The sequence below is a fragment of the Culex quinquefasciatus genome, chromosome 3 (genome assembly GCF_015732765.1).
Source record: "Culex quinquefasciatus strain JHB chromosome 3, VPISU_Cqui_1.0_pri_paternal, whole genome shotgun sequence".
NCBI lineage: Eukaryota > Metazoa > Arthropoda > Insecta > Diptera > Culicidae > Culex > Culex quinquefasciatus.
The window spans coordinates 177,037,633-177,052,887 of NC_051863.1; the positions used below are offsets into that span (position 1 = coordinate 177,037,633).

The window sequence follows — 15,255 nt, forward strand, 5'->3', positions numbered from 1 at the left end:
AACATTGTTGTGTCGGATTAGCTTACACGTCAATCTTTGATTACAGAATATTAAGTTCTTTGGAACTCCGACAACCAATTGGATTTTAATTTTGGGTAGGTATCAGATTATCCAAAAATGGGTTTAGAGTGTTTGGCAAGATTTTCAGACGTTATTTAATTTTGTTTCCTATGTACAAAGGACCTTTTGAAAAAGTAAGTAAGTGCAAAGTTTTTCGTTCGTCGTACATTTTCGTCTCACTCAGCTTTTCTACTTTTTCTGGACACTTTTGCAATCTGCCGCTCTTCAAACAGCATTTTCAGATACATCAACAATAGAGAGTAGCTTGCTCATTTTATCTATTCAGTACTTTAAATATTCAGTATAACTTTATGAAAGCTATAATTCATTATTAAAGTTCTGATATGCCGATACTAGTAATGGGCCGAGAAAGTGAACGCTATAAAGATTTTTTTTAAATCAACTATTCAATTTTATTCAAAAATAGTTATAACTTGAAAATGGTGCACATTATCAAAAGTATTTTTTGACATTTAGTCGAAATTCAAAAAGGGTTGGAAAATCTTCTAAATTGTAATTTTGATAGCACAAAAAAAACTCTAATTCACAAATTAGCAGTAATGTCAAAACTAATTCGTCAGTCAAACACTATTTACTTTGCATTAGTTTGCACTTGTCCATTAAAACGTATCAAAAACATTGAAAGGTGTGAAAGTTTTGAAAAATAATAAGTAAAAATGAAAATTTGATTAAAAATTTGCTAAAATATTTTCAAAATTTTCTTGGCTTTTACACTTGAACTATTTTCTTATCAAAAGAGGATTTTTTAAATTATCATGTTTGAAAAGCAATGGAGCACCCCATTCAAGGGGTAGAAATGACATTTCTCCCATAAGAAATGCATTGTAGAAAAAAGCAAAACCTGTTAGAATATTTTTTTATGAAAATCGTTTTCTTATGAATTTTCAGCATTGTTAACTTAGTAAAACAAACACTGAATCGAGTTTTTTTTAACGAGGCGTAACGTAATCTTACGAATGGCCCACTTGACGTTATCAATTAAATTAAAGCGTGCAAGCTTTGAGTCTAAAACAAAGTCAAACTGAATTTTATTATAACAACTTCAAACGCAACCTTTTTTCAAAGCCCAATAATAAACTGTCTTCTCGATTTACGATACTAAATGATTGAAACAAAATTTAAAACGACTCTTTTTTAATTTCAGGTTTCTTAAAAAATATTCCAAAATGTTGAGCTTATTTAAATGAAACATTTCATATTGGGTACCAGAAGCTAACGTAAAACGAAAAGGGATATTTAGCTAAAGAGCGTTCTTTTATTCCGTAACGCAAAATTTTGGATTCCCCCCCCCCCCTCCAACCCTGTAAACAAAATTTCCAATCATTTTTTTTGTAAAGCGCGTAACCCAGCTCACGCCACCTCCACCCAACTGCGTAACGTAATAAAATAACGCATTATAAGAAAGAGCTAAGAATCACTGCTCTAGAATTATATCTAGACTTTTTTTGATTAGGTTCTATGAACAAATGTAAACATTGAGTCACGGACGAACGGACATGACACCAGGAACAAACTTTCTGCAAATTTCTGAAGCAAACTATCACTTGCGCCATCTACATTCAAGTTGTCGAAGTAGCATCGCGCGATTACGCATGATTTCTCAAATTGACTTATGCAATAATTAAACAGTTATTTTGACATTAAGTTTGTCTTTAGGATTCTATATAATTTATTGTATTGTATTTTTAATGTAAATTCATACGGCCATTTAAAAAGTGTCCATGAATTTGTATCATCAGATGGCTTTGTTTAAGTTTTAAACCACGTGGCGCGAAGATTTTGACATAAGCGATCTCGCTTTGAAACCCCGTGTCATGTCCGTTCGTCCGTGATTGAGTGTAACCCGCTTACTCCGATGGACATTGACATAAGGTGTTAAAGTGATACACTCAATGTTTACATTTGTTTATAGGACCTTATCTAAAAAGATCTTTTCAAACACTCGTTAGTTAAAGTAAAGCACGACGGAATGGACGGAATACAGCTCTTATTAAATAAATCAAGAATTACTTTTTGTCACCTCTACCCAATTTTGATTAAACGCAACTCCGACAAACGCCAGAATCATTTTACAGTAGAGACCCTAATTTAGGGTCCCTATTTTACACGTCATTTAGTTTGATTGTCAAAGTGTTCAAAGTAAACAAAAACAAAATCCATCGATGTGATGACCGTGTTCGAAAGAAATCGGAAAACAGCTTTGTGCTCGGAAAATGGACTTGAAGATCCTGCAGGAAATACAACCTAGGCGCGGTAAGTTTTGCCAACTTCTGGGTGCGGCTAAGACCGTCAATTTGGACACCGTTACGTGAATGTTCTCTAACCCGGATGACGATCCACTAGCTTCCACAATCTGGATGGATGACTTTAAACTCTGTGTAACTACGTTACAGTGATCGAGTTTCTGCTGGAGCAAGGTCTCAGTTTTTTTTCTTTTGCGCAGCGATGGCGCTGAATTTGTGCACGAGGGTGTCTAGGATGTAGTTCTGCTGCAAAGCAACGCCACCCTGCCGGAAAAGCCGGACGCGTCCCCCCACAACGTCCTGCTAAAACGTGCTCGGTCGAAACACAAAGTCGCTGCATTCGATGGTAAGATGGTCGAAAAAATGCTTTATTTATAGCAACTAACCGCCTTTTATTTTAATACAGCAAACAACTAGCCCACGACGCCGACCTGACGATCCAGGAAGCTTAAACAAGTCTGGATCAAACTTCCATCGCGGTCATCAAAGCTATGGAGGATTCGCAAGCTACGACTAGTGATAACACTTGATCGCTGGGCATGAGGGGGTTTGATGGCGACCACGTGCTCTCCGACGACGGAACCCGTCACGCTGCCATCTGGTGCCTCCTTCGCGCAAGTGGTTTCAGTTCAGAAGGTGGGACGAATTATTAAACGACATCGAATTGAATTTTGGAGTTATTTTTGTGTTTTTTTCAGCTCCCTGTTAGCAGCTACCATAGTCCAGTACACTGTGTCAAGTGCTTCATAGGTCATCGGTGTCCACTTTTTCACTATTCTACAGTTACAACATTTGCTGGAGTGTGAGCATTTCATTGAAATCCACGACAAAATTTGGCTCATTTTACGCGATTTTAATCGACGGTGTACAATTCACTGCTGATTCGCTTAACCGTAAGTAATTCATGGTTTTAATCGCCCTAATCCCCTAATGAATTCCGTAGAGCTAAACTCACAGCTATTTTTTTATTTTCATATAATTTACTCCGTTGAATTTAAAATCCGATACTGCGTTTCAAGCTCTCTTCGCCCACTGTTTTGAAATCATTTACTTTTGTCGTTTCTAATCAATAATAAGTAACGTTTGATAGTAGTCAAATGCTTATATTGACTAGAATGGAAAACAAAATAATGACTTTTCAAACAATATTTGGCCATAAAAGCAATTGAAATTTACATCGGATTTGAAATTCAACGGAGTAAAAAAATTTTGCAGCTTCGGTAAATTTACATTATTTTCATCGGAAATTTACAAGTTTTCGAAGCTTTGTTTGTTCGGCACGTTTACGTCGGAAGGCATGTAAATTTCAGATGAAGTTGATGTAAATAAGCATCATTAATGACGTGCACTTTTGGTACATCATAAATGATGTAAATTTACCGGATTTTTTTTTTCTGTGTGGGAGAATTTTGATTTTTCAGTAATCAAGTTAAAAAAATTAAATCCATTTATAAAAAAATTATTCAAACTTCGTTAAAGTTTTAAAAAAAACTCAAGAGCCCATCCTTAACACAAATCTGTTTTTCAAAGAATTTAAATCTATTTATTATTACTAATTTATCAATAAAAAGTATTAGATTGGGGTCCTTCTCCGCTAACTCACACTGCAGTTGCCCCGACCCCTCTTTGATTTCCGTAAAACTTTGCTCTAAGGTCCATTTTTCGATAACTCGAAATAATTGGGTACGATACCTTTACTTTTTTCTGGACTTTTACTAAGACACGGTTTCACTGATTTCTAGCTTTATACAGTGAAGAGAATACAATTTGGTGACAAAGAAATTTTTGTGTAAAATTGGACGCCCGATTTAGTGCGTCCATCCCGGGAATTCCCGGGACAAAAATCCCGCGATTTTTCCAAAACCGGAAATTCCCGATTTTCGATTTCTTATAATTGAATTTAAAAAAAAGCTAATTTTGGCCCGGAAATATTTTTTTTCTGTAGAAATACATTAATATTTGAAAACATAATAATCGATGAGAATTTAAAACCATTAAAATTTGTATTCGGCATATATCAGCAATAATTTGGCTTATTAGTGAAAATTGTTAAATTTGAGTTTACAGATTCACAAAATTCCTAGTGTTTCAAATATTTTTTGTTTATCTCTCTATATTTTTAAAAGACTGGTTATTACATCTATGAATATAAATAATTTTATAAATTGGAAAAATATATTACACTATTTAGACTTTAGTCCCGGTTTTCCTCAGTTGGCCAAAGCAGAATAAAAAACAAAAAAAATATATTTTAAAATTGTGGGGTGCATGCATCTAGAAAATGCAAAAAAAAACTTATTACAGAAAATTTATTAAATCCACTTGAAAGATGATCACTCCTGTTTCATGAAGATATTTTATTATGAAACTGAGTAAGAGATGATTTTAGCACAAAATTTTGCCATGCGCAAAGCAAACTGTCAAACTTTGTAACATTTTTTTCTTAAAGGCTGGTATGCAGATCGGAAGGAAAGGGGTCAAGTATCAGCTTCACGAACAGCAGAACAAAGGAGAGGGAAAGATTTCTTGGGGCTTTTCTTCACCCTCTCTGGCCTGCTTTCGCTTCCGCTGCTGCCCATTTGATTTTTGTTTCTTGAACGGTTTCTTCCGAAATGCATACACCGCTCAAGATAGGATGGACCAAATTGGCTGAAATTGGGGAGAAGACTCACAAGACCTCCCGTGTACATGACGATGCCCGATTTTTGAATTTTGCATATTTGAAAAATGTAAGAATCAAAAGCTCTCTAGCTTTTATATGAAAAACATAAAAATATTTTTATCTTATTTAAAAATAAACTTTTTTGAATATCGGTCATCGTCAGCCACACGGCACCAGCTTAACGAGGCTTCACCAAAATTATGAGCCGATTTGGTCAAAGCAGTGTTGAGATATCGTGGCACCCATTTTTTTGAACTGCCAACTTCAAATTGAATGGATGAAAATATATATTTTAATGTCTTGAAAATAGATTTGAAAAAGTTTTAATGTGTTCTCACAGCAACTTCTGACATTTATGCCGATTTACATTTATGTAACCCCTTATGCTATTTAAAAGCTGTCGTATATGTTTAGATTGAAGTGTAGATTATCGCCAATTAATATAATTGAGCTGATTCTATGATTTTAAGCATGAAAACAAATCAAATTTAATGAAAATATAAATTTTATGAATGTTTAAAAAAACTCCCGAGATCCTGGGAATACCCGGGATCTCATAAATATTTTTTCCGTTTCCCGGGAAATTCTAACCCCGGGAAAATTGGACGCCATAGCCCGATTTAATGACGTTCTCAAAATGCCAAAAAACGTACAGAAACAAAAAGAAGTTACAAAAAGTTTCGAAATCTCTGCCATTTCCATTTCCAAATCGCTTTAAAGTAGTTGAGGGGTCATACTGAAGCTCAACAATCCAAAATAAGACATCGAAGAAAAATGTTTTCGTGATTCGATTATCCGAAGTTTCGATTATCTGAAGTGAATTTTGCCAAGGCTTTCGGATAATCGAGTCTGGACTGTACTTTCTTACTCAATATCAATGAAACTCCTCTGAAAAAATACAAAAAATGTGAAAAACGGGAATCGTTCTTTAAAAATATTTACGTATTTTGCTTTGTCCTAAGATTAATCCAGCGATTTTAAAAACAATGTTGAAAACAGTGATTTCAGCCGTTTTTTGGCCATTTCAATGTGTTCAATAACATTTCTTAAACCCCAATTTTTGGGAAAAATTTATTTCAAAAGAATTTCAACATTTTATTTATTTTTTATTTGTAAATTTCGGACATTTTTTTATCCAAAAATATGTTTATTAATTACAAGCATTTTACATACCTTTTGGTCAAGTGCTTGAATTAAAATTTAAAAAGCTTAATATACTTGGAAATAAAATTGCTGACTGAAAACTTCGTTTCATGGAATAATAAATTTTTGAATAAAATATAAAAAAAGCATTGGGTTATAGAAGTTTCAGCAAAAATTAAAAAAAAAACTTAATCATTGTTTTGGAAAATGTTTAACAAGTTTAAGGAGGCAAATAATTCATGCTTAAACTGTCATCACTGGTGGTACAAAGAGGCTGGCATATGTGCCCCTTGATCTGAAATTTGTTGTAGATTTGGCAAACACGTTACTCAATTTTCATCCATTAAATTTACCCCACCTCAATCTTAGTTTACACTTCAAATAAAATATAAATAAATATTTAATCAACTCATTTTTTTGCAATTTAAAGCAATATAATTAAATGGTAAAGAAAAACCGAAAGTATAAAAACCACACACAATTGGTAAACGAAAATGATTTCCAGATTAAAATTAAAAAGCTGAATGGAAACACAAAAACAGAGAGGTGAATCGTTGATTTCAAAAGACTTGTTGCAAACGGAGAAATTCAACTTTTAGCTTGGTTAAAAAGTAGAGTTGCTCACGATTACAGTATTATAGAAAATCCTACTGAGTATGAAGTTACGGCTAATTTATTGTTAAAAAACGAAATTTTGAGGTACAAATATATTGAAACATCCAGTTCAATTCTTATGCAAGAAATTGCAGTCCAAAGGGTAAATTTAGATCTGAAAATGCGGAAGTAATTTGGGCTTATTCTAGAAACTTAAAATTTTCGTTTACAGACGTGCCTCGGTTTAGCACCGCATATGGGGGATGCAAAACCGAGGCGTGCATAACCGAGGCACAGAGCTTATGGGATTTTGGCTATATGGGAGACATTGGCTTTAATCGTACGAAAAATCATGCAAACATCAAAAATTATAGTGTTTTGGAATCGGGATGATGTCAGCTATCCATTAAAATTATTATTTCATGAAAGTTTTCAAAAAAATACGTATTTTTCCTGTATTTCGAAAATGCATATTTTTTTCCTAAACAAACCAACAATATATTGTAATTGCAATATGGGTATCAAATGATCAGGGTTTTTTCATACATTTTGGATGTAACAATAACATTTTTCAAAATTTTCACAAAACTACGTATTTTCGAAAAAATACTCAAAATTTCAATTTTTACAATATGGGTATCAAACGATCGGAATTTTTTCATACATTTCGAATGTAATAACAACATTTTTAGAAAATACTAAAAATTTTCACAAAACTACGGATTTTCGAAAAAATATTCAAAATTTCCATTTTTACAATATGGTTATCAAACGATCGGAATTTTTTCATACATTTCAAATGTAATAACAACATTTTTAGAAAATACTCAAAATTTTCACAAAACTACGTATTTTAAAAAAAATACTCAAACTTCAATTTTTACAATATGGGTATCAAACGATCGGGATTTTTTCATACATTTCGAATGTAATAACAACATTTTTAGAAAATACTCAAAATTTTCACAAAACTACGAATTTTTGAAAAAAAAGTACTCAAAATTTCCGGTTTTACAATGTGGGTATCAAACAATCGGGATTTTTTCATACATTTCGAATGTAATAACAACATTTTTAGAAAATACTAAAAAATTTCACAAAACTACGTATTTTCGAAAAAATACATAAAATTTCCGTTGACGATACAAAGAAACAATTAATGAAAAAATCTCAACCATGTTATACTCATATTGTAAAAAACTGAAATTTGGGGTATTTTTTTAAAAAACGTAGTTTTGGGAAAATTTGGATATTTTCACAAATTTGTGTTAAAACTTTTGAAATGTATAAAAAAATCCCGAACATGTGATACCTCTTGTGAAAACTGGAAATTTTGAGTATTTTTTTTTTCAAAAATATGTAGTTTTGTGAAAACTTTGAGTATTTTAATTTTTTTACTTTCGAAATGTATGAAAAAATCCCGATTGTTTGATACCCATATTGCAAATATTGAAATTTCGGGTATTTTTTTTTTTTGAAAATACGTAGTTTTGTAAAAATTTTGAGTATTTTCTAAAAATGTTGTTATTACATTCGAAATGTATGAAAAAATCCCGATTGTTTGATACCCATATTGTAAATATTGAAATTTTTAGTTTTTTTTTTTTTTGTTGAAAATACGTAGTTTTGTGAAAATTATGAGTATTTAAAAAAAATGCTGTTATTAAATTGTAAATTGTATGAAAAAAACCAAGATCGTTTGATACCCACATTGTAAAAACGAAAATTTTGAGTACTTTTTTTCAAAAATTCGTAGTTTTGTGAAAATTTTGAGTATTTTCTTAAAATGTTGTTAATACATTCGAAATGTATAAAAAAATCCCGATCGTTTGATACCCATATTGTAAAAATAAAAATTTTGAGTATTTTTTCGAAAATACGTAGTTTTGTGATAATTTTCAGTATTTTCTAAAAATGTTGCTATTACATTCGAAATGTATGAAAAAATCTCGATCGTTTGATACCCATATTGTAAAAATTTAAATTTTGAGTATTTTTTTCGAAAATACGTAGTTTTGTGAAAGTTTTGAGTATTTTCTAAAAATGTTATTGTTACATCCAAAATGTATAAAAAAACCTGATCATTTGATACCCATATTGCAATATCAATATATTTTTGGTTTCTTTAGAGAAAAAATATGCATTTTCAAAATACAGGAAAAATACGTAATTTTGTAAAAATTTTCATGAAATTATAATTTTAATGGATAGCTGATATCATCCCGATTCCAAAACACTATAATTTTTGATGTTTGCATGAATATTCATAGAATTATAGCCAATGTCTCCCATATAGCCAAAATCCCATAAGCTCTGTGCTTCAGTTAAGCACTGGGCCGTGCTTAACCGAGGCAGCTGAACGGTGCAAAACCGGGGCAGTGCAAAACCGAGGCGTGCAAAACCGAGGCATGACTGTAAATTGTTCCTAACGATTATAAAATTCGAAAATATTCTGATTTTTTCATGCAATTTTGTCATTTTTCAATCTAAATTTTTTCAAATTTAGATTTTCTAAAACACCTTAATTTTCAACCAAGCCAAAAGTTGCTCCTCTCCTTTTCAGCAACCTTTCCGAAGATGCTGAGTCCCGAAACTGCACAACTTTTGGGAAAATCCCATTTTTACTTAATTTTGCAATTTGTCTTGAATTTCATTGGTATCACTTATTTCATAGTAACAAACTGCTTAATGGTTAGTAAAAAAAAGAAAAGAGTACACACAACTGAATAATAAAAAAAAATATTACAAAATAGAAGATAGCTAGACAACATTTTCTTGCCCTAGCAGCCACTCTCCTGCAAAGGTAAGTCTTCCTCCAAAATGAGTCATTTTGCGTTTTATTTGCTCACAAGATCAGTCCCTTTCTGGTGAAACGCTATTCCAGCGCGTAATCCAGCCAGAACCCTTGAGAAATCGAGAGGAGAGGAAGCAAACTTGTCACCCGCGCAGCAGGGGCTCTCTCCCGTGTAATATTGCGATAATTACGGTTGATTAATTTCAATCGAAAACAGTGTGCGCGTTCGAACCGTGATTAGCAGGCTTATTAGGTTGGGAGGTGGAAGAAAACGGTTTTCTGAAAAGTTGGGAATTAAATCTCCAAGACATTTTCCGTAGCAAAAAAAAAAGAAGGAACAGGAAATCATTTATACGAAGAAAGTAATAATTTTACGGCTGCTGAACGGGACATTTGGAGCGTTTGAATGAGCTCAGGAAGTTTTGCGGATATTTCTTTTTTTTTGCAACAATTTCTTCTTTTCAAATAAGTTTCATTTCTGTTTCAGATGGTCCGACTCCGCCCCGGTCCCCGGCGAGGGTATCAATATCTTGGGCGACACGGGCAATTGGCAGCAATCGTCTCGATAAAACCCAAACGATTAGTCGGACGGGACTGCAAACAAGCGTATCACATTTCCCTGGTTTTAAATAAGGTTGTGCGTAATTGGGCCGAAGGTGTGTAACGTGAGCTGTCGCCGTGACCCTGGCGAATTTGAGGGACACTTCTTTGGCGACGGAACCACAAGCTGTTGATGACGATAATTTGATTTTTGAGATGCAGTCGGTAGTAACCATTTGAAAAGAAACATCTTGAATATAATTTGAAAACTTATTTTTTTTTCATAAGCTTCTCCAAAATGTTGCCTCCCAACAGCTTCTAGTCTTAGTCGAAAGCAAACTTTTAAATTGATACGCGCGGGAAAAAACAGCATTTCTGCAATTGAAACCAGAGTGGCGGGCGGCATACTTCAATCAAATGACCAATCTTCGTTTGTTGGACCGCTTTGGTGATGGGCCAGGTGAGATAACGCACGCGTACCTGTTGCCCGCAGTCATGCAGATCAAGTCCGGTCCAGATGTGGTGTGGTTTGTCGGGGGTGTTACAATGGCGCGATGGCTTTTTTGTCGGCGGCGGCCAAAAGACCTTCAATAAGGGTCCAATAAATCACATTAATAATAAAACACCGGTTAGAAATCAGATAATCCAGAGATATGGAAATCGGTGGTTATGATTTAGTCGAAACGTGTACACACGTGTGGGTAAATAATGAAATTAATATACATTATCACGCAGTGATAAGCAGTTACCGGGGAAAAAGAGGAAAACTGTTGATAACATTAGCTTTGTTGTGTTTTGATCCAACACTGGATCAATGAAAATGAATGGAACTACGACCTGCAATAAAATATGGATAATTAAATGGCAGATGGCTAAATTCCCATAAAGTTGAAGGCGTTTTGTTTTAGTTGGTGATCGTAAATTGTGCAATTTGAGTTGAATCAATAAAAATACAAAAACATTTGAACTGAAATTTAAAATTTAATGGTTTAAATTTGAAAGTTTACTATTTGTCCTGGTTTAAATCATTAATTATCTGTTTTTAATATTTTATATTTTGATTAAACTTTCTTATCATAAATTACATCTCTTTTAATTGTCAAGTGGTCGGATAAAATTCTCTTCATCCTTGATGTGCATTCCGTTGATTATTAGCTATCCACATTTTTGATAAATTTTCAAATCATTTAGCATTTTGAAATAATAAATACATTTAGGTAAAATATGATCTAATTTATTCTTATCGTACAGAATATGGGAAAAGAAACTGTAGGGATGGATGGGACGAATTTTACAGCTGTTTTAGGTATGTTACTGCACAATATTTGGATATTTTTATTAGTTTCCAAAAGAACAGACACAGAACATCAAAAGTAGTGCATCATTTTCCAAATTTAGCTATCAAGAGCTCTAAAAATTGCTATCCCTATTTAAACTGTATTGCTTATTCGCCCAAGTTGAAGGTATAGTAAAAATACAAAAAAAAAAATATGACTCAATCAGTTTTAAATAAAAAATATTGTTGAACCATCCATAAATGGAAATCTGGATTCATTTGTATTTTGTTTCTTGCTTGGCTTTTAGAAAGGGCGAAATATAATTTTGGCAATTTTCAAAAGTAAGGGATGATTTTTTCAATTTCAATTCTTCGAAATGCTTTATATCAGCAACTATTTGTCTGATTTTCAAAACCAAGCCTGAAAATTGAATGAAAATTAGTTTAATATAAAGCAATCCAAGCTCAAAACAGATATTTTTCAAATACTGTTTTCACTCAACCTTTTTATTAATATTATTATTATTGTTTATTCATGTAATGTAAGACACAGTCTTATAAAATATTACATCTTGATTTAGTATGATAAATTCACAGCTTCGTAACCTTAACACTAATACTATTTATATGTTTATTTGACTCATATCTCTATCTTTTCTTTATGTATATAGGACATTTTTTTATAAAACTCTAGTATGAGCCGATTTGATAATTTTGGTCGATTTGGTCGTTTTGGCCATTATTGTCGATTTTGTCATTTGTTACGATTTGATCATTTTTGTCGATATGATAACATTGGTCGATTTAATCATTTTGACCATTTTGGTCGTTTTGGTGAAATTGATAATTTTTGCCATTTTTGTCAATTTAGCCATTTTGGTCTTTTCAGTCCTTTTGGCCTTATTGGTCGATTTTGTAGTTTTGGTCGATTTGGCCTAAGAATCGATAAATTAATTTTGGTTGATTTTAAAATTTTGGTGGGTTTAGTCATTATGGTCGATTTGATAATTTCTGTCGATTCGGTAATTTTGGCCATTTTTTGGTAATTTTGGTCGATTTGGTCATTTTTTTGTCGATTTAGTAATTTTTGTCGATTTGGTAATTTAGATCGATTTGGTCATTTTGGTCGTTTTGGCCATTTTTGTCGATTTGGTCATTTTCATCAATTTGGTCATTTTAATCGTTTTGGCCGTTTTTGCATTTTTTGTCAATTTTGTCATTTTGATCATTTCGGTCGTTTAGGCCTTTTTGGTTCAACTGGTAATTTTGGTTGGTTTGGTTATTTTAGTCGAATTGGTCACTTTGGTCGACTGCCATTTGGTCGAGTTGACAATTTTTGACGTTTTGACCATTTTTGACGATTTGATCATTTTTATAATTTCGGTCGTTTTGGTCTTTTGGTTCAATGGGTATTTTTTGTCGTTTCGGCCATTTTGGTCGTTTTGGCCATTTTTATCGATTTGGCTATTTTAGTCGTTTTGGCCATTTTGGTCGATATTATAATTTTGGTCTATGAAGTAATTTAAGTCGATTTTAAATTTTTTGTTGGTTTAGTCATTTTGGTCCATTTGATAATTTCGATCGATTCGTTAATTTTGGCAATCTTTGTCAATTTGGTCGATTTTGATCATTTTGGTCGATTTTGTCATTTTGATCGTTTTGGTCGTTTTAGCCGTTTTTGAATTTTTTGTCGATTTGGTCATACTGACCATTTTGGTTCAACAAGTAATTTTAGCCTTTTTGGTCGATTTTTTGTCGATTTAGTAGTTTTGGTTGAATTGGTAATTTTTTGCGAATTGGAAATTTTAATCGATTTGGTCATTTTAGTCGTTTTGGCCACTTTGGCCGTTTTGGTCATTTTTGTCAATTTGGTCATTTTGACCATTTATGTAATTTTGGTCATTTTGATCCTTTTGGTCGTTTTGGTCGTTTTGGCCGTTTTTGAATTTTTTGTCGATTTTGTCATTTTGACCATTTTGGTCGTTTTGACCTTTTTGATTCAACTGGTAATTTTGGCCTTTTGTCGATTTGATAATTTTGGTTGATTTGGTCATTTTGGTCGATTGAGTTGTTTTGGCCATTTGGTCGAGTTGACAATAATTGACGTTTTGGCCATTTTTGTCGTTTTGGTCTTTTGGTTCAATTGATAATTTTTGTCGTTTTGGCCATTTTAATCGATAAAGTCATTTTTGTTGTTTTGGCCATTTTGGTCAATTTTATAATTTCAGTCAACAAAGTAATTTAAATCGTTTTTTTGTTTAATCATTTTGGTCAATTTGATAATTTCAATCAATTCGGTTATTTTGGCCATATTTGTCAATAGGATAATTTTGGGTGATTTCAGTCGTTTTGGCCATTTTTGTCGATTTGGTCATTTTAGTCGTTTTGGCCATTTTTGTTGGTTTGGTAATTTCAGTATATCCGGTAATTTTGGTTATATTTGTCAATTTGGTAATTTTGAACGATTTGGTATTTTTGTCAATTTTGTTATTTTTACCATTTTGGTCATTTTGGTTATTTTGATCATTTTGGTTTTAGCCGTTTTTGATTTTTTTGTTGATTTGGCCATTTTGGTCGTTTTGGCCTTTTTGGTCGATTTAGTATTTTTGGTTGATTTTGTAATTTTTTGTCGAATTGGTAATTTTTATCGAATTGGTAATTTTAGTCGTTTAGGCCATTTTGGTCGATTTGGCCATTTTTGTCAATTTGGTCATTTTGACCATTTTAGTCATTTTGGTCGTTTTAACCGTTTTTACATTTTTGGTCGATTTTGTCATTTTGGCCGTTTTGGTGGTTTTGACTTTTTGGTTCAAATGGTTATTTTGGATTTTTTGTCGATTTGGTAATTCTGGTTGATTTGGTAATTTTAGTCGAATTGGTCATTTTTGTCGATTGAGTCGTTTTGGCGATTTGGTCGAGATGACAATATTTGACGTTTTGGCCATTTTTGTCGATTTTGTCATTTTAATAATTTCGGTCGTTTTGGTCTTTTCGTACAATCGGTAATTTTTGTCGTTTTGGTCTTTTTGGTCGAATTGATCATTTTTGTTGATTTCGAATATTAGGTTTATTTGGTAAATTGATAAATTATGTTGGTCATTTTTGCATTTTTTTTCGATTTGGTATTTTAGGTCGATTTGGTCATTTAAATCGGTTTAGTAACTTTGGTCGACTTGATGATTTTTTGTCGTTTTGAAGTTCTGTAGAAGCAGCGATGCGCGGGGTTGAATTTTTATGTTTTCTTTTGTTCTTAAAAAAAACTTTAAACCTTAAACACACTATGCCATTGGTCGACCGTATACCTTCCCAAAAACTGTCCAGCTATAGCGAAACTTACTTGGGGATACCGCGGAGATTTTCCCTTATCCCCTTAAAAAGTGGAGCATCAACACATTTTGTCTTCCAAATCACTTCCCTTTTCCCTGGTGCGTCGAAAACTTTTCGAAACTTCGTTGAGGACCTTTAGTTTGAAATTTGTTGCTAAACCATGATTTTTATAGCACTAGTTATATTTTTCTAGATAAGACCCGTGCTGATGAAAACCACCCATCTGTTCATCAGTGTCTTGCGAACCTTCGTGGTGAACGGACACTAGAGCTGCGGTATTTTTTACTACCTAAGCTCAGAGTTATTTCAAAACAAAATTCACAGTCTTTTTAAAGACTACCTGAGTTATTTTCCAAAATTCTAAACAGTCTTTTCAAGACTAACACCACCTGAAATTTTGTTGTATTTTACAAACGAAGCCATCTTTTTAAGAGAACTTTGCTTGCAAAATGCGTCAAAACAAAGGTAAACGCAAATCTTCTGAAGATTTTGTCGTTACGTCGGTGAAGCGTTTGAACGCTAAACCGGCTAACGGAAACAGAAAAAGAAAACAGCCTCTTCTGAGGTCTGATTCTGAATGTGAGGTCAATCCTCC

General features: G+C 32.8%; 1 long non-coding RNA gene across 2 annotated transcripts; it reads left to right on the forward strand.

The window, feature by feature from the left end:
* Positions 1-1,942: 1,942 nt before the first annotated feature.
* Positions 1,943-3,302, forward strand: LOC119769584. 2 transcript variants are annotated; one of them, XR_005278438.1, is made up of 4 exons: positions 1,943-2,334; positions 2,525-2,670; positions 2,731-2,960; positions 3,023-3,302. It is a non-coding gene; the product is annotated as an uncharacterized LOC119769584 (long non-coding RNA). The 2 variants fall into 2 exon arrangements; XR_005278437.1 differs by having other exon boundaries at positions 1,943-2,670.
* Positions 3,303-15,255: the final 11,953 nt, after the last annotated feature.